The sequence below is a fragment of the Maniola jurtina genome, chromosome 18, assembly GCF_905333055.1.
Source record: "Maniola jurtina chromosome 18, ilManJurt1.1, whole genome shotgun sequence".
Classification (NCBI taxonomy): domain Eukaryota; kingdom Metazoa; phylum Arthropoda; class Insecta; order Lepidoptera; family Nymphalidae; genus Maniola; species Maniola jurtina.
In genome coordinates, this window is record NC_060046.1 from 6,813,174 (window position 1) to 6,837,828 (window position 24,655).

At 36.5% G+C, this 24,655-nt stretch overlaps 1 protein-coding gene and 1 long non-coding RNA gene across 8 annotated transcripts in view; both read left to right on the forward strand.

Annotated features, from left to right (window-relative positions):
- Positions 1-24,655, forward strand: part of LOC123874584 (small conductance calcium-activated potassium channel protein) — a 283,228-nt gene that overhangs the window by 229,195 nt on the left and 29,378 nt on the right. The gene's annotated exons all lie outside the window — the stretch shown is intronic.
- LOC123874591 lies at positions 2,238-5,841 on the forward strand. Its single transcript, XR_006797959.1, has 3 exons — positions 2,238-2,299; positions 2,765-2,766; positions 5,831-5,841. It is a non-coding gene; the product is annotated as an uncharacterized LOC123874591 (long non-coding RNA).

A 24,655-nucleotide genomic window follows, 5' to 3' on the forward strand; every position in this document is an offset into this window, starting at 1 on the left:
CTTCTTATCACCAGCGCGCACCCTACGGAAATTATGAAGACCCTCGAGTCAAGATTCGGAAGACCGGAGTCAATCGCTATGACAGAGATGGAAACGCTCCGTGGACTGCCGCGTCTCACCGAGTCACCACGGGACATTTGCATATTCGCGACGAAGGTCTCTAACGTAGTGGCAACATTGAAGACACTAAGCTGCGTGAACTATATGTATAACCCTGAAGTTTCGAAGACACTCGTGGACAAACTTACACCTACGCTGCGCTACAGATTCTATGACTTCGCAGCAACACAACCCAAGGAAGACCCAGATTTGTCGAAGCTGGATAAATTCCTCAAGAGAGAAGCGGAGCTGTGCGGACCATATGCGCTACCTGAACAGGTGGCCTCACAGATATCAGCCACTCAACAGAAGAAACCACAGAAGGTACACAACGTCGCAGAGAAGATGTACACAGCCAAGTGTCCCGTATGCAAAAAAGAGGGGCACAATTCAACAGAATGTGAACAGTTCAAGAATTTGGACGAAAATGGAAGATGGGATACAGCCAAGTCCAAACGCCTATGCTTCCGATGTCTTCGGTACAGAACTAAAACACACAGATGTCAAGCTAGAGTGTGTGGCATCAACAGCTGCAGGAATTACCACCACAAGATGCTGCACTACAACAAAACAGAAAAGAAAGAAGACAAGGAAGCTACAGAAGTAATCAATTCGGCGTGGACGATTAAAAAGAAGCAATCATTTTTGAAAATTATCCCAGTGCAAGTTGAAGGCCCCAGAGGTACTATCAACACCTTCGCCTTGTTGGACGACGGGTCAACAGTGACCTTAATCGACAACAGCGTGGCCGAATGCATCGGAGCGCCAGGACCCGTCGATCCACTGAAGATAGAAACCCTAAATGATATGAAGACATCGGAGTCAGCTTCGAGAAGGGTAACCATTAAATTGAGAGGTCTCAACGATTGTGAAGAGCAAATACAAGCGCGCACAGTAAAGAACTTACAAGTCTCGTCACAGCAGGTTTCAAGAGAAATGGTGGATAAATGCAAACACCTAGCAGATATCCGCGATTATCTCATATATGCAGATGTGAAGCCAAGATTGCTAATTGGTCAAGACAATTGGCATCTTCTGCTGACAACAGAAGTGAGAAGAGGAGACAAGAACCAACTGGTGGCCTCTCTCACGCCCCTAGGGTGGGTACTACATGGCAGTCAGACTCGCACCTTAGGACGCCGTATTGACTTCGTGTCACACGTCGCAGAAGAAATAGAAGATGACCTGGATAGCCTCGTCAAGCAATACTTTGAGATGGACGCACTCTGCATACAGCCAAAGAAACCAAAAACAGACCCCGAAGAACGCGCGCTACAGATCCTGGAGAAGACAACCAAAAGGACAGCAGAAGGAAGATACGAAACTGGTCTTCTCTGGCGTAAAGAAGACGTTACGCTTCCCGAGAACTATGAAAACTCATTGAAGCGGCTCTTTAACATCGAAAAGAAGATCGACCGAGACCCCAAGCTGAAACAGAAATACACAGATCAGATGGAAGCTCTCATCTCGAAAGGATATGCTGAACCGGCTCCAAAACAGAAGACAGCAGGCAAGACTTGGTACTTGCCACATTTCGCAGTGATCAACCCAATGAAGCCTGAGAAGCTAAGAGTTGTACACGACGCAGCAGCGAAGACGAAGGGAGTAGCTCTCAACGATATGCTGCTCAAAGGACCTGATCTTCTACAGTCTTTACCAGGCGTCGTTATGCGGTTCCGACAGCACATGATTGCAGTTACAGCAGATCTTAAGGAAATGTTCATGCAAGTGAAATTACGAACTGAGGACAGAGATGCACTTCGCTACCTGTGGCGCGGGAATCGACGAGATGACCAACCTCCTGAAGAATATAGGATGACGTCATTAATCTTTGGTGCGTCAAGTTCTCCGTCTACAGCGATTTATGTAAAGAACTTGAACGGCAAACAGTATGAAGAAACTCACCCCGAAGCCACAGCTGCCATTATACAGAAGCACTACGTTGATGATTATTTGGACAGTTTTAGAAGTCTTGAAGACGCAGTGCGCATCGCGAAGAGCGTGCGTGAAGTGCACTCTAAGGCCAGTTTCGAATTGAAGCAGTGGAAGTCGAACTCTGCATACCTACTAGAAGCACTCGGTGAAAAGGAACAAACAGAAGGCAAGGAACTCTACAAATCTAAAGAGAAAACAGAACGAGTACTGGGCGTCATCTAGAAGCTCAACACAGACGAACTCACCTTCAACCTCAACTTAGCTCGTATCGCACCAACGCTCATTAACGGGAAGACACCTACGAAGAGAGAGGCACTGAGAATTGTTATGTCGCTATTCGATCCACTCGGCTTCGCATCGCCTGTCACCATAAGGGCAAAACAGCTGCTCCAGGAAGTATGGCGAAGAGGTGCGGCATGGGATGACGAGCTCGATGAAGACCTGGCCGCACAGTGGCAAGACTGGATGAGTCATCTAAAGAATCTCAGCAACATAACGATCCCGAGACGATATCTCCACTATAGCGACGCCACTTCAATACAACTACATGTCTTTACCGACGCCAGCGAAGCAGCTTATTCAGCGATTCTATTCTGGAGAACAGTGGCACCGAATGGTGAAATTGGTCTGTCTCTCATTATGGCCAAAGCGAAGGAAGCGCCGTTGAAGTTGACATCCATTCCGAGATTGGAGCTCCAGGCTGCCGAAATGGGAACCAGACTCGCTGAAGCAGTGATCGCAGAACATGAAAGAAAACCAGACTGCAGGGTATTCTGGACTGACAGCGAAACAGTACTCACTTTGATACGGACTGGATCGCACTTATACAAACCTTATGTGGCACATCACCTTGCAGCTATTGAAAAGTCTTCTAAAGTCACCGAGTGGCGCTGGGATCCAACAAAATTGAATATGGCAGATGATGTTACGCGAGACGTTCCCGCTACATTCAATAGGAACCACCGCTCGTACAAGGAACTCGACTTTCTCTATGAAACAGAAGCTCACTGGCCAACCGAAGTGTCCATCACAGAACAAGAAGAATCTTCTGGTGAAGAGAAGATAAATCATGTGACCGATAAAAGGAAACCGAAACTCGCAAAAGCACTACCCGACACCTCTTGGTTCTCAAATCGGAACAAGCTTCGACGCGCAACAGCAGAGGAAGTAACAAAGGAAATGATCTCCTGGCACTATATTCCCACCAAGGCACAGTCCACTTCGTGAGCTGCGCAAAGGTTGACTGACATATTCTGGGCACGTTGGGTGAAGGAGTACCTTCCTGAACTTCAACACCGGCGGGAGCCAAACGGACGAGGACCTGCAGTACAAGTCAACGACCTCGTACAAATAGTTGACCCAAACCTGCCACGCAATGTATGGGTACGAGGCAGAGTTACAGCTACATACCCGGGACCAGACAACGTCGTGCGTACAGTGGATATTCTGACCAAAGGTGGCGTACTACGGAGGCCAGTCAGGAAGCTGGTATTACTGCCCCTGTCAACAAACGACGACGTGCCCGCACCGACAAATGATGCGACGCAGTCGCACGGCGGGAGAATGTGCGGGACAGCCCGGAACAATAACAGTGCATAATAAGGTGCCGGACAGTTCGAGAAAATTGGGGAATAGAACTGCGTAAACACCAATTTAAAAATAATAGATTATTGTCTTACCGGGAACGAAACAATAGATCAAGGATCGAGAAAGCATAAACACCTATTGTCTTCGACCCTTTTTTTGTCTTCGACCCTTTTTTCTGATGGTACCACAAAGCGCGACTTTTCCAGAATGTACGAAAAAAGAGATGGGCGCATAGAAAAGTAAGGGACAGACATAGCCCAAAACAGTATATAAGCGGACGATTTCGACGCCGCGACAGTCTAGTCTAGTCTTGTCTTGTTTTAGTCAGTCTTGTCTTGTCTAGTCTAGTCTTGTCTTGTCTTGGTCAACAAATAGTCTCGATCAACAGTGAACAGTGAAACAGTGATCAGTGTAGTACAGTGAACAGTGTAGTACAGTGAACAGTGAACCTTACAGTGAACAGTGAACCTTACAGTGAACAGTGAACCTTGAAGTGTTATTAGTGAAGTACAGTCTCACAAGGTTTATTACTGTAAGTAATACTGTAAGTAATATAGGATAAGCTGTTGCTTAGAGTTAACACTGTAAATAAATTTAGTAACTGGCAGAAAATAGTTGAATTTCATTTCGCCTTCCAACCAATCCAGTGATAGCAAATGTACACAAGCGTACAACAAGTATACCTAAATTAAAAATTTATAACACCCCCGACAAGTGAAGGTTACAGTAACTAGAAAAGAGATGCTAACTTTCAAACGGCTGAACTGATTTTTTAGGATTATAGCTATCCAAAGTATCTGAGTTTTCCAAAACATCATTTTCAAATAAATAATTATGTATCTAGGCAACGTCCATCTCGACAGCTTGACATTTGTCAATTGACATAATATTTGAACCTAACGGTTAGTTAACCTTCTTTTCTACAAGAAAACTAGAAAAGAGCTGATAACTTTTAAATGGCTGAACCAATTTTTTTTGGATTATAGCTAAGAACACTCTCGATCAAGCCACCTTTCAAACAAAAAAAAACTAAATTAAAATCGGTTCATTCGTTTAGGCGCTACGATGCCACAGACAGATACACAGATACACAGATACACAGATACACAGACATACAGATACACAGACACACAGATACACAGATACACACGTCAAACTTATAAAACCCCTCTTTTGGGTCGGGGGTTAAAAAGAATCACAAAATCATATGAGATTTATGTAAAACAGCAACTTTGTGCAAGTAATCCCATCGTAATCCCCACTCCTTCGCGTGCAATAGCCCTCCATGTGAATGCCTCTTTTGTGCGAGAATTTAACATACAAGAATAATGAGTTAACCTCACGACTCTCTTGAGAAGGTATTTAATCATATTGTTGCTTGAATTTTAAATGCACTAACTAGGTATTTACCTACTTGAAAAGGCATGGTACACTTTTTATAACATCTGACAAATTGAGCAATTAAAAAATCTAGGTTTCACATTAACCGTGTTTAACTTTTACTAGTAAGTATAGATTTCTAAGAAATATTTTAGTTAGTATTTTACTTACAATCTCGTGTGACCTACTTATCTGTATATAAATCACTGTGCACTTATTTAGCATAGTTTTATTGCGAAAGTCATTAACCTCTAACAGATAGCTTCAACCATAAATAAGTAAATAATAAGTAGCAGACGTGGTAGGTACCTATTTATTTTGAAAATATTCGTTAAATACCATCGTAACTACATTATTTAAGGCAATCTGTGTTCTTACCAGAGCCTCTAAATGTATTTACTGTAATAATAATAATAATTGAATATTTGAAAAGATCAACCGCTTAGTTTCTTGCGGTTCTTCGCGGTAGGTTTTCGAACCAGCAGTGCAGTGGTAGGTATATTCAGTGAGGATTCAAAATACGATTGATTGATTGTTTGATTCATTTAATAAAAAACTGCCTTACCTCTGCCACATTAGCCCGGTTCCAACTTAAACTGCATCATCACTTACCATCAGGTGAAATCGCAGTCAATGGCTAACTTATAATGGAATCAAAATAAAATAGTAAAACTTTCTTACCAATTTGCATGGACGTTGCTTTTGCTACTTCTTATTCTGGTGGCGATAGTGACTACCGCCCTCAAGTTATTATTAAAAAATTGAATTGGAAAGCTTGTGCATTTTATAAAACAAGACATATTTCGCCTCATTCACTTATCTTGTTAAGTTACGAAACCACTTTAAACTAAAAGTAGTAGTTTAAAATGTTACAAGTACAGCAGAATCAGTGGAAACATTCCCGCTTAGTATTCTGATAGTGACACTGCAATGCAACGACTTTGAAACTTTTCTTCGCTGTGGAAGCCCAAGTTATATTAACTCATATTTTATTATCTTGCTGATCCTAATGAGAACTTGAATATGGAATCTAATGTAAAATTATTTTTAAAAATTGATATGAATTGTCAAAAACATTATAAAACTAGCTGATGCCCGCAGCTTCGCCCGCGTGGATTAGTCAGATCCCCTGCAGCATCAGGATTGAGGAGTTGGACTCCAAGTTTTTTATGAAACAATGTCGCAAAGTTTCTCTATCGATTAAAAAAAAAATTACGCAAATCGGTTCAGAAATCTCGAAGATTTCGGTGTACATAGGTAGAAAAACACAACTCCCTTTTTGAAAGTCGGTTAAAAAAGTAGCCTATGTTACGCCCTGGTCAATCCTCAACTTGTCTGTGAAAATCCCGTCAAAATCGGTTCAGCCGTTCCGGAGATTAGCCTTTTCAAACAGACAGACAGACAGACAGACAGACAGACAGACAGACAGACAGACAAAAATTTTAAAAACGTGTTATTCAGTGTTGGTATCGTTCAAATAACCATATGAGCTTAATATGAGGTAGTTATTTCGAAATTACAGACAGATACTCCAATTTTAGTTATTAGTATAGATTATTAATTTATCTAATGAAGGTAGTTAAATAAAATCGATATTTGGCTCATGCGATGTCATACGATCTGTTGCTAGGAGGCTACCTTGAGTGAATTTGCATAAAAACAGGTGTTTTGGAGGTTTTTTTTTTTGATTCTCCTTACGAGATTCGGAGCGATTATTGAATATTGTTGGTGTTTGGATCGTGGAACTGGATACATCTAACGTAACATCTTGGGATAGCAATCGTGCTCTAATTAAACTATTATTGTTTCAATTTTGTTTGAAACAATAATATTGAAATTGAAACCTGTGCCTATAGTACAACTTTATTCGAATTACACGCAAGAAAAAGTAAATCCAATTTAAAATACCTAATACTTACCTACTAAAACAGGTAGCGTAAAAATTGCTCGTTATATTATTAATGTACGTGTATCTACGCCAGGCATTTTTTCACTCCATAAAAAATAATGTTAGTTACAGTGTCATTTTATAGTTCCCAGATAAAACTATGTCTTTATCAGTAAAGTATGATCAGTGAGAACATTCTCATTTAGTATTCTAAGAGTGCCGCTGCAACCTACTTTGTCTAGAAACTTTTACGTGTGGAATTCAGCCAAGCTAATAGCTATACTTACTTATAGCTAGCTATTCTCTTACCATATACTGAAATTAAATTGAAAAGTTGTGCTAATTAATTTAATACATACCTGACTGCGGCAGCGTCGGATATGGTTTTATGTGTTGAAAGAAATTACTGAACTTGATACCTTCAGGTTTGATTTTATTAAAAGCATTTTTAATCATCAATTTTTTTTATAGTGTTTTTTAACTGTTGGCTTGTCCTTCAATCACGCTACCACGGAGCAACAGAATAAATCGTGATTTTCTGCATGTATATAGTTAAAGCCCTGTAAAGAGACATGAGCTTTCCTTTATCCCAGAAAATTATGAGTTCTCACGGAATTTTTAAAATCCACGCTGAGGGAGTTGCGGGCATCAGCTATAAGAAATACCCGGTTAAGTTTAACTGGCTATTATTTTGCGTATTATGGAAAATCTAGTAGGTATACAATATACTTACATAATATAAGTTTCATATTATAATAAAAATCAGACCTTTTGAGCATTCACTTCTCCTTTGAGGCAGAACTTTGTCTCAAAGTTTATGCGGCATTTTTAAAATATTAACTATGGCAGAGTTTTTAAAGAAAAAATTATCAAAGTAGCTTTTCTAAAAACCCTTTTATTAGAACCCTTTCTCTTGGAAATTTTCACGAACAATTATTCCCTTTTCAGTTTCAAAGAACTTTTGCTTATGACGTGTTTTTTAAACACGGTGACGTGGTTTTTGAAGAAACCAAAAATATTTTCTTTTCAAAACACATTTTCATTTATAAATTAGCTGTTCTTGAACTAGTTTTCTTCCAATAAAAAGATTAGTACTACTTTATGACTAGAATGCTTGTTGCAGGGTGTTTAATTTAGACGTTTTGAATACAAATTTGCATTTAGTTGCAGAAAACGAGCTAGACGCGAGCCAGGTAATTTTACTGCTACACATTATCAGACTAATTTTATATAGTCAAGGAATTGAGCTTTATGTTATATAAAGCCCTACAATAATTATGTTTGGGCAAATTCAGCAAGATTATAAGTAATAATTAATATCGTCTTAGTGCACAAGCCTGTAAATACCCATCACGTGTTAATATTAGTCGGATACTGAACTTATTTATTTATTTCACGCTTGATTTGTGAAAGAGGCGGTGGTAAATAGTTTTCCCACGGTATATTAACTGGAAATACTTTTCCCGATTGGCAGAATACACAGTATAACCAATTTTTATGAGACATAACTTTTTTCCTCTGTTTTGATCATCTCAACCCGTTGACCACTACTGAGGAAGTTTCTCTTCTCAGAATAAGAGGAGTCCAGGACATCACCATTAGCCAAGTCCAAGTTGGCTGACTTCGCACACCCTTGAGAACATTATGGAGAACGCTGAATCATGTAGGTTTCCTAATGAAGAAAATATAACAATGATCAATTAACCCGTTCGCGTTTACTATTAGACATAGACATTCTAATTTTGATTTTGATTTCGAGAGCGCGCAATCATACACGATACTCGCCCTTCTCATCTGCCCACTTCTCGCTACCTTCTTAAGGTCATCAGTTCAGTAGTTTGAAGGAGGTCCTGAGGAAGGTCAGACTGGTACGCGGTTTACAAACCAGAACATGTCTGCCCCAGCAGCCATCAGTTCTGTAGGTAACAGATAGGTATGACCTACTCATTGCAACTTCAACTTGATGATATAGTTAATTGTACTATAATCTAATCAATTGAATAAACCAATTAGATGGATAAATTATTCAAAAAGTCTTCGTACGTATCTACCTATTCTACGCGACAGGTCGAAATAGTAATCTAGGTAATTATAAGGTCACCCACGTTATCCCGCAACGGGTTAGCGCGAGGACTGTGCGGGTGTGCGGGACGTCCCCACCCCTGTTGCCATCTCGACCTGTCGCATACTACACATATTATATTCGCAAAACTTTTCACTTGTATCCAACCGTTGTCAAAAGTAACTAAAAGCAAATTCCGCACCTTTAAATTACATGGGCGTTTGCTCGTCACGCAGGCCATCACAATATTGCTATCTATTTAAATGTAATATACCTTATTGTAAGCGCAATAGAATCTGTTTTCAAGTACATGTTGCATTTTTGTGATAATTTAGCTAATTATTTTAAAAGGTTTACTTTACAAAAACAACTTAACATAATATTTTTCACAAAATAATTTTACAACCATATAGAGTTGAAGGATTCAAATAAATACCTATACATCATAACTTTAATTAAAATATCGAATTCAAGCTGAAAGCTAAGGTGTAAAGTTTCATCTACATACAAAAGTAGTTCATAGAGACGGTAGTAGGGTAGTAGGCATAACACCATTGTTTTTTTAACCCCCGACCCAAAAAGAGGGGTGTTATAAGTTTGACGTGTGTATCTGTGTCTGTCTGTGGCATCGTAGCTCCTAAACGAATCTACCGATTTTAATTTAGTTTTTTGTTTGAAAGGTGGCTTGATCGAGAGTGTTCTTAGTTATCGAAGAAAATCGGTTCAGCCGTTTGAAAGTTATCAGCTCTTTTCTAGTTTTCTTATAGAGGGTTTTGTGTCGGGGTTTTTAAATTTTGAGTTATTTCTATTCATTCAGTAGTGAACGTAAAACTCTGAACTCAGAACTCAAGGAACTGTAATATCGATGCCTAAATTCTAAGTTCTTTAACAAAGTAGTTTTGTGCACGAAATGGCAAACTTTGGAAAAGTACCAGCAGATCTCAGTTCCAAAAATTATGTTTCCGAATTCAAATTGTTCTTTGAAACTCTTTTGATTCGTTAAGTCTGTGAAGGTATCAGAGTGAAAGACGGGTATAATTGCTCGAGGCTTTTTTTTGGTATTGATTTAACAACTTACTTCTATAGGAAAGATCAGACAAATATTCAAATCCAAATAGATATATTTACCTATTTTATATAGGCTAAACTATAGCTCTTACGCTGGGTCGAGCAAGACTCTACCATCGAGTTTGAAAGTAGATTCTACTGAAAGAGTCAGCAAAAAACTCGGCAGTTAACAGGCGATTAATGTTATAAAAACACCAATCATCTTATTACCCATTCACCGATGAACATTACTTGTCCCACAAAAACTGAACTCACACTATAATATGTGATTTTGCAATCTAAGGTGGAACGCGCCTGCATATTCTAGCAGTGCGTATTAAAAACAGAGAAGGGAATTTATGTAGAGTTTTATAATGTATTTGATTTAAACCTTATTTATCTTTGTTTTATGGTCTATAATACTTTAGAGACCTTGTCGTAGAGCCGCAGAATCTTCATATTTTTCTTTGTTATTCGTTATTCTGCTGTTACTGAATTGTGGATTGTCTTATGGCCTAGGGTATAGAGTTGTTTTACCACAATTTTAGTACTATACAGTTATCAGGTTTACTGCCGCATCCTTCGTCATACTTTGTTATCCAGTTTTATCTTGTACGTTTGACGATAGCTAGTTTGTGGGAGATCATAACCAACAATGTCGAGCTACGTTCGCCACGAATCATTTTACTTGTAGGATTCCGTACCTCAAAAGGAAAAGAGGAGCCCTTATAGGATCATTTTGTTGTCTGCCCGTCTGTCTGTCTGTCTGTCTATCGTGTCTATCAAGAAAACCTATAGGGTACTTCCCGTTGACCTGGAATCATTAAACTTGGCAGATAGCACAAGTAAAGCAATATATCCGAAAACCAGGAATTTGTGGTTCCGACACAAAAAAAAATTAAATGTGTTCACGAAAAAATTAATTTACTAAATCACATATAGACGGCGCAATCTGTCATTAACTTGTAGTATTCTACATAAAATGGTTAGGTACCTATAGCTTGTGCAATGGTACGGAACCCTTCATCGAGTCCAACTCGCACTTAGCCGGCTATACATTTCTAAACATTGTAAGAGGTATGAGTTAGAATAATACAGTTTTGTTTTAATGGCAACTCGCAAAATTTCGTTTCGTGACACTGTTGGTAATTAAACCATCCCTACTATGTCACTCTTTAGGGGACATTACATACATTTAAAAGAGCGAGTGAGTGTGGCTGAAGTAAGCTTCAGCCACACTAAGGTTACTAAAGTATTTAATAACTTTTTTGATGAAGAATAAAACGCTTTATAATAATTGCCACTTCTTGTAAGATAACCATGAAGTCATACAAGAGAAGTGCTATAATTTTTGAAGCGGGGCTTCTCATTTTATAGAGCTATATTTTTTCGACCTTAATAAATTGCGATGAAGTTAAAAACGTAGACATTAGCATTTGGTGTAGATAAAATCATATCATAGAAAAACCGTTCTTAAAACCGGTAAAATTTGTTCATGTGTGGAAGCCCCCCTCAAAGATTATTTATTTGAATTTCTAATTCAATATTTGGTTTTGGGTCAACGTTCTATAAAAATACCAGAATTTCAGTTTTGTAACTAGTCTACGAGCTGGAGACTTGTGACACGTGAACAGACAGACGGACAGACAGCAAAGTGACATTAATAGAGTTCCCTTTATACCCTTTGCGTACGGAACCCTAAAAAGGGTAATAGTTATGTGGTTAAGACGTCAGCCTCCTATTCAGGAAATCGAGAGTTCGATCCCGGGCACGCACCTCTAACTTTTTGGAGTTATGTGTGTTTTAAACAACGAAATGTCACTTTCTGGAAAACATTGTGAGACAAATTACATGCCTGAGATATTTTTTTATAATTTCTCAAAATGCGTGTAAAGCCTGTGAATCCTTATTTGACCAGCGCGTTGGACTGTGGCTTAAACCCTTCCTCAGACCCGTGCTCAGTAGTGGGCCAGTGATGAGGATGAATGATGACTATGAGCTAGCTTAACAAAATTATTATTAATGTATTTAATAACTTTTTTGATAAAGAATAAAACACTTTGTAATAAGTAAATAATTTCCACTCATCACGACCGGCGCGCCGCGCACATCAATCAAAAGAGGTCTAATATCTTTTTGAAGCGAGCTCCTTAATTTAATATTTTTGAAGTCAAAAACGTAAACATTAGCATTTGGCGTCGATAAAATCAATATTTGTGTTCACAAAAAGTTTTCACTAAACCTAATAACAGCTGAAAGAGAACGAAAAGTGCTTAACACAGAACACGTAGTATTTGAGCCATTAATCAAAATTTCCGGTCGCTTATTGCCAGTTACCGACACACCTCCTAAGCGTTTTTCACATCATTGGTTTTTCTACAAACAAAAAGTTGCCCCCAACTTATTATTACAGTATTTTAATACAGACTTTATGCCCGCGACTTCGTCCATGTGGACTACACTTTCACACCCCTGTTGTACCCTCTTAAGGGTTGAATTTGATGTCTACGTCATCAAATTTGTTGTTACGCTGAAATAAAAACATGAGAATAAAGATAGCCTTGGCACAGTCATGTCTGCATCGTGACAAGTCAACATAAGCTGAACTTTACAGTGGCGTCCTTTTACTTAATATTTCATGGGCAAAGCGACGCTTCTTTGCTGGCGTGATTATAACCCCTACTACGTTATAAATATATTACGAGACGTACATTTGATAATGGTCCTTTGTCATGTTATAAAAGGATAGCTTATAGTGTTGTCTGACCTAATTAATTCCCGCTCCAGACGTAGCAATATTTCATTAACTCATTCGGTAGAATTTATGAGCTGGTTATAACGTTTTGATGCAGAAACCGATTTTGAATACATTTTAGTTAATCTTCATTATAGGCGCGGTGGGTGATTTTAGGATGAGTTAAAACATCAAGGTTACTTCACCGACATGCTAATCTAAATAGTGCTCGGAATGTGATAGATGTAAAAACTAAACCATTGAAAATACAAAAAAAAAAACACATCATTTCATATTTTTAAGTTTTGACTTCTATTAACAATCCCCACTGACTGGCAATTTTTATTTTTGAACATAATTCTATATTTAATCTTAAACATCTCTTGAATACTTTTCATAAACGCCTTTAAATATTTGAGTACAATCATGTTAAACTCAACTGATATTCCTTATAAAATACTTTTAGCTGACGATAATATTTGTAATGATCAATACATCTGGGTAAGGATATTCGTATTCGATATATATGTTCGTTATTGAAATTAGGTCATAATACTCTCTTTTATCACTGTCTAGCCCAAATACGGATTTTATACAGAAATCAGCACCACTTTACAGTATTGCGTCTTCACAAATCCATTACTACAAGAAATACTTTTATTATCTCCACAAATATTTGGTTATTCGTAGAAAAACATTACAGTTATTGTTTTAAGATGAACATTATGAAGTATTGCGATATGAGAAAGTCGTAATCCATCATTCACTCCTTCTAGAAGAGCTCAGTATTTTCATCAATGTTACTTTACATTGGACAAGGATCGATGGCTGTTCCATTAATAAACTTACTAAGCACTTTGACGTAACTCTTTTGTTCATAGAGACTCGGAAAAGCTTGTTTCTTCTTTCGATGGAATTATTAATGTCTTTGTACGGTGTAATTATGACATAGTAGAGGAAATATTATAATGACTTAATTTTAAATTTCCTTATTTTATAATTGCTTGGTACAGCAATTTGGTTTTGGATATAATATTATTATTATTATTATGTTCTGATTATACATACTTCAAAATATTCTCTAACTAATTATAAAATAAATATTAAGCTCGAAAAATCATCTTCGAATAAAATATTATTTTTCATGCCAATTGGCCACAAAGTGCATAAAAAAGATTGAATGTAAACTGCTTCAAAATCCATACGCAAGAATCTTCAGTAATAAATGCGGGTGACGTCGGCAGCATTGAGCACGATGTAATAAAGAAATTGCAGTCGATCTCTGCTGAATAGTCTTCATCAGTATTTCTTCGATGCGTCCGATGGGACCGAACGTTGTTTTGACGTCATATAAGCATTTAAAGTTCAGTTCATTTCATGTAATATTCTTTGCAATAAAAATATGTCCTCTGTTCTATACTCTACGTGACACAAAAGCAATAGATGTTCACAGACGAATAGTTTGTTCGCTTCCCGTGAAAATGTAACATGTAGGTATCACATTCAAATAAATACTACGCCTTTCTTATTTCAGACACGTATAAGTAACGTGTGTCACTATAACTCTTATAGATAAGAAGCACAGTTTTTTTAAGAAGTACTAAAGATATGTTACAAGTTCAATATTACTAAAGATATACTTCGACTTTTACAAAGATTTTAATACTTTTATGTTTCAGTTTTACTTGAGTTAATACGGTTCGAGTTTAAACTTACTTATACTTGTCTAGACAGAGTCTTAAAAAGTGCATGGAAATGGTCTTGATTTTTAATTTCTTGATTTGCAATAGGTTAGCAGTATTCTTTATACTACTATGAAGAATTAAAGTTAGTAGCTTGGGGGTAATTTCCGGAACTAATAATCAAATTCTAAATTTTTTTTCACTGATAGATCTCCGAGTACCTATACTAAAGTCTATAAATAACATGACATGGCCGAAGTTGCAGCCAAAAGCTAGTGAATAATATTAAAAATGATTATATTCTGAGAAACATTAAAATATATTTTAGAGGTTAAAATTCATTTTTCGCTTTTATTTCAAGAAAGTACATAAAAATGCAGACATATTTTTATCTATTCACAAGTTCTGTGCCCACACTCTGAGGATAAAATGCAGCCCATTTTTCAAGTCTGGCTTTAATTTTTCAAAGGAGAATCCCTTTTGCCATTTGGAACACAACTGAGATGCATGCTGTTTTAACGGATCGTCGCCTTTGACGCAAACAACATATATTCCTTGCGATTTTATCAGGCTTATAATTTTTTTTAAAGTTTCTGTATGTTCTTTATTGTATTCGTTCTTCATTTTAACAATATCTTCGGAATTTAAGTTCTTAGGCGTTCAAAACCGCGAATGCGCAATGGCCACTTAAGGGCACTTGCGAATCCGTGGCTAAGTTGCCACGAAATTGGCAGCGGGAGGCGATAAAGTGGGAGGGATATTCGGCGGATTACAATTAGGTACAGTATTTTTTTACGCTGTTTTTGGACACATTTTATTTACCTAATAGCATATTTGAATGACTAGCTATTGATTAAAGAAAATGCTGGATTTTTTGCATTTTCTTGCGGTTTCAGATACCAAACAACGCCTTACTTAATAATAAAAAACAAAAGACAGCTTTCAAAACCGTATGCTATCAAAAGGCTATCAAAGAGTGTAGGTTGCCAGCGGGGATGGCACGATTGAATCTGATATCTTCCTAAGGTTAGCCGCATCTTGTATTCGTAGCCGCATTGTATTCGTTGCCGCATTCGCACGAATTTGACTCGTAAAATTACTACCTACGAACACATACGAACAATCCCGACTTTCCAAGTATATCGCGTAGACTGGGTGTAACATAGGTGTATTGTACAAATAACCGATAGCTATGTCTCCATAGCCCGATCAACTTTAGGTATTAGTCTAGATATTAAAAATCAATCAGTCTCACAATTCCAGTCTAATATTGCCTGTGACATTTTCTACTCGTAGTCTGATTTGCATCGTTACATAACTATTGATTTTTGACCTAATCATCCTAGGTTGTTGTCATATAAAAAAATAAGTAATGACAAAACCTAGTACACGATATTTATTCCATTTGATGTATATTGCAATAAAACCACGATTTCTCATTGGAAGAGTTTACTGGCTCGGAAGCGATATTTAAACCAGATTGCAATTTAATTTCATTACTAACGTAATTCAGCATAACATTCCATTTTCGAAAAAAATACATACTTATTTATTTTATAAAGAAATGTATAGTAATTAAATTAGATTAACAAGTGTAAATTAAAAATAAGCTGATAACTTTCAAACGGCTGAACTGATTTTCTTGGATTATAGCTAAGAACACTCTCGATCAAGCCACCTTTCAAACAAAAAAAACTTAATTAACATCGGTTCATTTGTTTAGGAGCTACGATGCCACAGACAGATACACAGATACACACGTCAAATTTATAACACCCCTCTTTTTGGGTCGGGAGGTAAAAAGTAAAGCTGACCTATTTATTAGCTCTGTCAAGAGGTAGTAAAGTAAATTGCCAGAATGCTTGTAAACTGCCATTATGGCGTTATGATTCATATATTATAGTTGTGATATCTTTCAAGAGGAGTTTATTCGTAACACGCACCAAACAAACGTAATTCTAGAAACGTTCCAAAATTAATATTTTGTCTGTGGTTTTCCGTTGTTGTTACACATGTCCAAAAATTTTCGTACAGTTTATCAATATTTGGGTGAATATAACTTTAAAACCAAATATTTTCACTGAAATCTGGCAAGATACAGACATAAATATTCATTTCTAGAATGTATCTATACCTAATGAAACATTGGGTTTGATTCGTTAATATTCAAATGAGAACCAAACGATATGTTTGTATGAAGGGTGATGGTAAGCACGCTAGGCAAACATCTCTTAATCTTAACAGAATAACTAGTCCTTAAATTAGTAGATATTCAGTAATTATCTGGTAATAATCGTCTGGTGGGAATGTTCGGCCGTGGCTAGTTACCACCCTACCGGCAAAATCGTACCACCGTTCCGCTGTGATGCCGTAAAGAAACCAATGGAGTATGGGTTTGATAAAACATCCATACCCCTTCCAGGTTAGCCCACTGCTATCTTAGACTGCATCATCACTTACCACCAGGTGAGATTGCAGTCAATGGCTAACTTGTATCTGAATAAAAAATTAAAAACTATATTGGCAATGACAGTGTTCTATGGAGAGAAAACTATGAAGGTCGTTCTGTCGTTGGTCATCTTGAGCATAATACTTTGCATGAAAACACTATTATCGTTTCCACGATGAAACAATCGCGCATATTATATTTGCCTAATACGTATATAAAAGCTAAACTGTATTGTTACTTGTGGTTATTAAACCTATATATATTATATATATATGCCGGGCTCGTTACAACGCATTATTATAATTCGAATTAGCATACAAACATGCAACATTTTCTCATATCCATACTAATCCATACTTAATATTATAAATGCGAAAGTGTGTCTGTCTGTCTGTCTGTCTGCTACGTTTTCACGGCTCAACCGCTGAACTGATTTTAATGTTTAGTACAGACTTGGGGTACATCCTGGGGAAAGGACATAGGCTACTTTTTATCCCGGAAAATCGAAGAGTTACAACAGGATTAAAAAAAAACGAAATCCACGCGGGCGAAGCCGCGGGCATCCTCTAGTTATCTATACAAGCCACGTTAATGACGTCATACATACGTATGAACACAATATATTATATGATAGGATACTAGCTAACGTCCGCGACTTCGTTCGCGTGGATATAGGTTATTAAAAATCCCGCGAGAAATCTTTGTTTTTTTCGGAATAAAAAGAGGCCTATGTGTTAATCCATGGTATGATCTACCTCTACATATAGGTACTAAATTTCAGCCAAATCCGTTCAGCGTGAAAGGGTAACAAACATACACACAAAACTTTCGCCTATCGTTATGATACGATATTTATATGTTGTACGGTATATTAAATATATAATATTACGGTGACGAGATGACAAAATCTATGTAACAACTTATTACTGCCTCGCTGTTGGGCAAAAGGTCTCGCCTCCTAAAATCTAATTCCGGAGCGAAAACATCAAAGCGGTACATCTAAACAGCTTAGTTCCGGTATGATACAGTGTAAATCAGGTAGAGGTTTTTGGTAGGGGAATTTATATTAAATGCAGCTTTAAAACACGTTTTTATATAACTTTGATACTTTATAAAAGAATGACAGTTAACAACCTAGGCTAATGCGTAAAACCTAAAAGTACTAGAACTCTAATACTACCACTAAGGTACGGTGGTAGGTTTATTAGGTAGGGTGACTGATTGATTTATTCCGATTATCTACCCTAAAACAGCCATCTTAGGGTATAATATCCATCTATTCAGCCCGGATGGGGTGGATTAGTTAACGTAATTTGTACCTAATAGATCTAAGCTATAGATATTATTTTTTAACCCCCGACCCAAAAAGAAGGGTTTTAAAGGTTTGATGTGTGTATCTGTGTATCTGTGTATCTGTCTGTGGCATCGTAGCTCCTAAACGAATGGACCGATTTTAATTTACTTTTTTTCTTGAAAGGTGGCTTGATCAAGAGTGTTCTTAGCTATAATCGAAGACAATCGGTTCAGCCGTTTGAAAGTTTTCAGCTCTTTTCTAGTTTTCTTACAGAGGTTTTTGTGTTGGGGGTCTTTTAAATTTTGAGTGACCGAAGTGAATAGATTCCGACAGATTCCGATTCACACGTTTTCGACACACGCTTCCGCGTATACGCCCCTCTACTGACTGCTACGGTGGATAAACGGAATAGGTATAGACGATTGATTCATTTATCTTCAATGAATGTGTTTTTGCAGTAATTTTTTTTACGAAGGTTAGTTTTGTAGTAGCAATATTAGGCTATGTACAATTTATGGAGTTTCGTGTGTGAAAATTCCTGCAAACATCGGTACTTACCTACACAATCAAAAAGATATCTATGGAACTTTCAACTCGGTTAGTCTGATCTGATACTTTAAACGAATGAGACTATTACGGTCGGATCGCCCAAGAATAACCGAATTGCCGACGTGATACCGCAATTCTATTCCATATTACTGTATGGCCACTAAACCTGCATTTACCTATACTCTTGCTTTATATCATCGCTACTAAAATAATACAAGTGTACATTAAAAATGTATAACACCCCCGACAAGTGAAGATTACAGTAACTAGAAAAGAGCTAATTACTTTCAAACGGTTGAACCGATTTTCTTGGATCATATTATCTAAGAACACTCTCGATCAAGCCACTTTTCAAACAAAAAAAAACTAAATTAAAATCGGTTCATTAGTTTAGGAGCTACGATGCCACAGACAGATACACAGATACATAGATACTCACGTCAAACACCCTTAACACCCCTCTTTTTGGGTCGGGGCCGGTGGTTAAAAAAATTCAAAAAAGTGTTTGTTTTCCCTTAATTGTTCTAAAAAGAAGCAATGAATTGACCTGATTTTTGCATATTGCTATAATTCGATAATTTACATAGGTAAGTCTATATCCCAAAAAAAGGTTGCTATGAAATAAGAACCTTGCTATATTACAAAAATAATATTCAATTCATAAGTTTTTATTGTATTACAACACTAAAATTCATTCTAATTCCCATAACTTTTTATCAAAATGAAAATATTTTACGTTCCCATTTAGATAAATTCCTTATGTCCTTGAATATTATGCAAATACGCAGCTTTCCTAATGAAGTTTTTGTTTAAGGAAACGATACATGTTACTATACTCGTATATTTGACCTGCTATAACATCATAATTATTCTAAGATTTCAGTTACTATGGTGCTAATTTGGTTGTATTCAAATTCCTTAAGACATCAGGGCTAAAAGGTCTAGTGCTATATTTTTCACAATGATCTCTGCTGAAAGCAAACAAAATACACTAAAGGAAACTTAGGTAGTTATACCTATAGATTTTTGGAATAAAGTTTTGTGTCCCAAATAGAGCAAGCCATATGGAATTACAGTACCTACTATTTTAGTCTCTCAAATACATTCTACCAGTATGTGGGAAACACAAGCTGCGCTACTTCAAGCTTGTTTAAATAACGAGCTAAGTCATTAGCAAAGTAAATGTTAAATATGTGTGTAACGAGTTTAGTTAATGATAATTTATTTAAATGCACTTTTTATGACTACACTTGAAGAATTCTAGTATTTTAATATAATGGTATACCTAATATTTGAATCGGTTTGCGCTTTATACTGCTTGGTTTTGGAGCCATACCGCCATACCTCTTGAATAAGAACTAACATAATATTATGAAGACCTACCTACTCCATTTCAGCCAGCCGTGTTCAACCAAGAATTATTAAACACTAGCTGTGCCCGCGACTTCGTTCGCGTGGAATAGTGACTTTTCGCGCTTTATATAGCCACGGACGCTCAGGCGCGAGGCGCCGTGATTCTTTAAATTGACATAACTTTTTTATTTATGAACCGATTGACATGAAATAAACACTAAATCCTAAGTGAAGCTTACTACAATATATTAGTGAAAACCGTATCTAAATCGAATAAGCCGTTTCTGAGATTAGCGTGCACAAACACACAGATAAACAGACAAACAGACAAACAGACAAACAGACAAAAAAAAATTAATTACAATTTCGGGTTCGGAATCGATATAATAACAACCCCTGCTACTTTTTTTTTATATATTTCCATTGTACAGACACCACTTTTCTACAATTTTATTATATGTATAGATTGCAGCAAAATTTTAGACGGAATTCCAAAGCTAAAAGAGGTTATGAATCAAGATGTATTATTGCATAAACATTATACACTTTTTCCCCCATTTTTAATGGAATTTGAAATGAATTTGAAAATTTTGTAATGAAATCAATTAGAACATTTCCTTTGATACCATAAAACATTTATTTACTTACTTTGAGAGAAAGAGGCGGCGTATAACATAATTAAAAACTTAGGTATAACTAGTTTGTGCAATCCTGAAACTTAGATAGACTATAATCCACGTTCTATCACAAACCCGAAGATAGTATAATATTGAACTATGATCTGCTTTGCAGAGTGAACATTAATTGAAGCTCTCGGAATTTGAGTTAAGACGGCGCTATACTTGTATAAATATAAACTTTACCACGTTTCCTTCCTAACTCTTGAACTTTCAGAACAAATCCATGCTTCCATACTTAATTTATTAAAAACCGATTTTGTCAAAATTTAGTACAGAGGTAGCTTACATCCCGGGGATGGACAAAGGCTACTTCTACCCCGGAAAACCGAAGAGTTCCTACAGGATTCTTAAAAGTCCATCAGTTTAGCCGATTTATGTGAAATGTGGTACAGAGATAGCTTGCGTCCCAGAAATTAACAAAGGCATCTTTTATCCCGGAAAATCAAAGAGTTCCCACGGGATTTAAAACCCTAAATCCACGCGAATGAAGTCGCGGACATCATCTAATTTTGTTATAAAACTATTTCTATAAACATAAGTGGAATAAGTTTTAAGTAAAATTTTATTTTTTACCAACAATATTTTGTTAGGTGTCAGTAAGCCATCGAGCGCAGTTTATGACTATAAATATTTTGGTGTCCCTCGTAAACACCTCGCTAGGTTTTACTGCCCCTAGATCGCATTTGTTCACTCAAAGGCTTTTAGGTTGGGACTATGTACTTTATGTGAAGTGTAACGGCAAGCTTTGATTTTTATGACATAACAGCGATTTTCTTATACATAGATATAATATTATGTATAAGAAACTCATGTGGACAATTTCAAGCTTCTAGACCCACCGGTGTATGCTGTGCTTTATCTTTTTCAGTCAGTCAGTTTTAGAGTTTTAATAAGTAAGAGTAATCCCCAAATAAAATGATATTGTTTTCAAGTTGAAAATTCAGGATGAAATCTAAACAATGGAAAAGAGCAACCGCTGAGTTTATTGCTGGTTTTTCTCGGTAGGAATGACATTCCGAACCAGTGGTAAATTGTTTTGACGATTCAATAGCACTTGTAAAAGTTTATTTGAATAAAAATGTATTCTATTCTGTTCTATTCTAAAGAAACATTACAGAGATAAAATTAGAGGTTTTTAAAAATAATACCTCTGGGCAAAAAAAAAACAATTGGATCAAAGAAAAAACTTTACGTTTCGCTTACGAAACTTTCCGTTAGGTTTTTAACAAAATTGAAATTTTTCACGTTTTAGCTGAAAAGGATCCATACTATGTGGGAGAGCCCGTGGGAAATTTTCAGATGTTTGTTAGCAGTCGGAAGTTGACTGGTTGGATCTTCTGTGTTACCTAATTAGAGCAAACTAAAACTACCAACTGGTCCTTGTTGGTTCACATTTTTGTTTAATTTTTTGAGGGAAACGCCAAATATTGCATTTGCCATTGTATAGACAGCTAAGTTATGGCATGAAATAGATGCAGTGAATTTTAAATTTTTACACGTTTTCTCCCGTAGGGTTAGTGAGGAGATTTTAATCTCGCCAATGTCAATAAAATGGAAACACTAGCGTTAGAGTACAAGTGTAAATTAAAAATTATAACACCCCCGACAAGTGAAGGTTACAGTAACTAGAAAAGAGCTGATAGTTATCAGCTTAAAGCTTATCAGCTAATCTAAGAACACTTTCAAGCAAGCCACCTTTCAAACAAAAAAAACTAAATTAAAATCGGTTCATTAGTTTAGGAGCTACGATGCCACAGACAGATACACAGATACACACGTCAAACTTATAACACCCCTCTTTTTGGGTCGGGGATTAAAAATAGTCTCGTTTTAAATATATGAACTAGTCATATTAACTCGCCAATAAAAATCAGTGGTCCTGAATGCTTGAATTAAATTCAAAGATTTTTCTGTCTATTTTGCTCTGACACTATTGTGTTTCCATACTCAAAATCCACTAACGTTGGCTATATATCAGATCTCATACTAATACTGAAAGCAACTATGAATGCACTTGCCACTCATTAGGTAGGTACTGACAAAATTTCCTCCTACTTCATGTTGTTTTACCTAAAATAAAAATAATTTAAAAATCACCTCATAATTTTCTACGGCTACGGGCCATCGTGCTGTATGTGCTTATTTTCTCTTCCATACCTATGCTCTTGATTAAATTTTATTGCATCCTATACCATTAATGTTAAATGTATCGAGTAAATACACGATAGAACAATTATTTTATACGTTGGTTTGGATGCAAATCGCTGGTTTAAACCAATTTGTTAAGTACTGTTTCAATTATTATTTAAATATTTACCTTTATTTCAGTGATTTGGATAATACTGTTAAATTAATATCTATAAACGCCAGTAATAGGTATACATATATTACATCTAATTAAGATATAATTTTATTTTAATAAATTAGAACGAAGGTCTTGTTGATGTGGATAACTAAACTTAATAAATAGCATTGCAAATGTATGTCTTTCTTTCCCTTTGTTTCCATTTTTACGTTTATCTGCTGGAGGGGCATAAAAACAACTTTTGCTGTGAAAATATACTTACATAGGTAGGTATTTTCTACACAGGTAAAATATCTTGGAACAACGGGAAACAGAAATATCTACATTCTACATACAAACTAAGTAGCAGGCGACAATATTGCAAATAATATCTAATAATAGATAATCTTTTTTCCAAATTAAAACTAAAGTTACAAGGGTCCAAAAAACGTCCTGAGGAGCCTGTAATAAACTCAGCGGAATATTCTTTTTGTACCATCTAACAATTTTACTTGATATTTTACTAAGAACAATGGATTTTGACCGTTTTTAGTATATTTTTAGAGTACATTTTTTACAAGCTATGTAGTTGCAACACTGAGCTCAATCTCATATTATTACTGTACACATGTAGTACCTATATATTTTTAAAACTGTTCATAAAATCCATATTTTATGGACGATAACATTTTAAACGTCCGCTTAAAAACTTCAGGGGTTATATCACTAAATTTTTAAAGATTAACGCCTGCAGCCCATCAATGCATTCGCTTGCAATAGTGATAGCAAAACGTTTATGTGATTTACGTTGTAATGCCACTGGCAATAAAACTTGCAGAAGCTAACTCTGGCAAGTAGCTTGCCTGGCACTTGCGCTGTCTCAACATTCGCAGTCCGTTAATTTCTGCAAGTTTTCCTTTGGACAGTAACTTCAGCAATTTTTCTTCCACAAGTTTCATTGCTAAAGAGGTAAAATAAACAACTGACTGAGTTTTAAGAACTAAAGTAACCGATGAAGCTCTCAAGGCTAGCTAGTTGATGTGGCAATGAGCTGGTCACTTGACTATTGTCGTAGAATATATGACTACTACAAGGAGTCATAAGTATCTTAAGTCAAGACCGCGTCTAAATAAACGGAGCGTACCCCATCAGGCTAGGTGGAGAGATGACTTCCGGAAAGTGGCTGGCATTGACTGGATGTCATGTATTAAGCAACGTTAGCGCTATCTAAAAGGGGCATATGTTCAACATTAGATATTCCTGATCAACCCATCATCGGCCCACTACTATATGTAAGCACAGGTCTCATCTCAGAATAAGAAGGGTTAGGCTGTACTCCGCCACGATGGCCCAGTGCGAATTAGGAGACTGCACATATCTTTGAAAACATTATGGAGAACTCTCAGGCGTGCAGGTTTCCTCACGATGTTTTCCTTCACCGTTAAATCAAGTGATATTTAATTGCTTAAGACGCACATAACTGAAATATAAATAACTTCATGTTATCAATATAATTATGAAATATGTTGCCTATTGCACACCACTATAATGGTAAATACACTGTAACCTTAAACTTTTGTACCACCTATTGTAAAACGTGTATTTGCAATAAATTAATTATGATTATGAAAA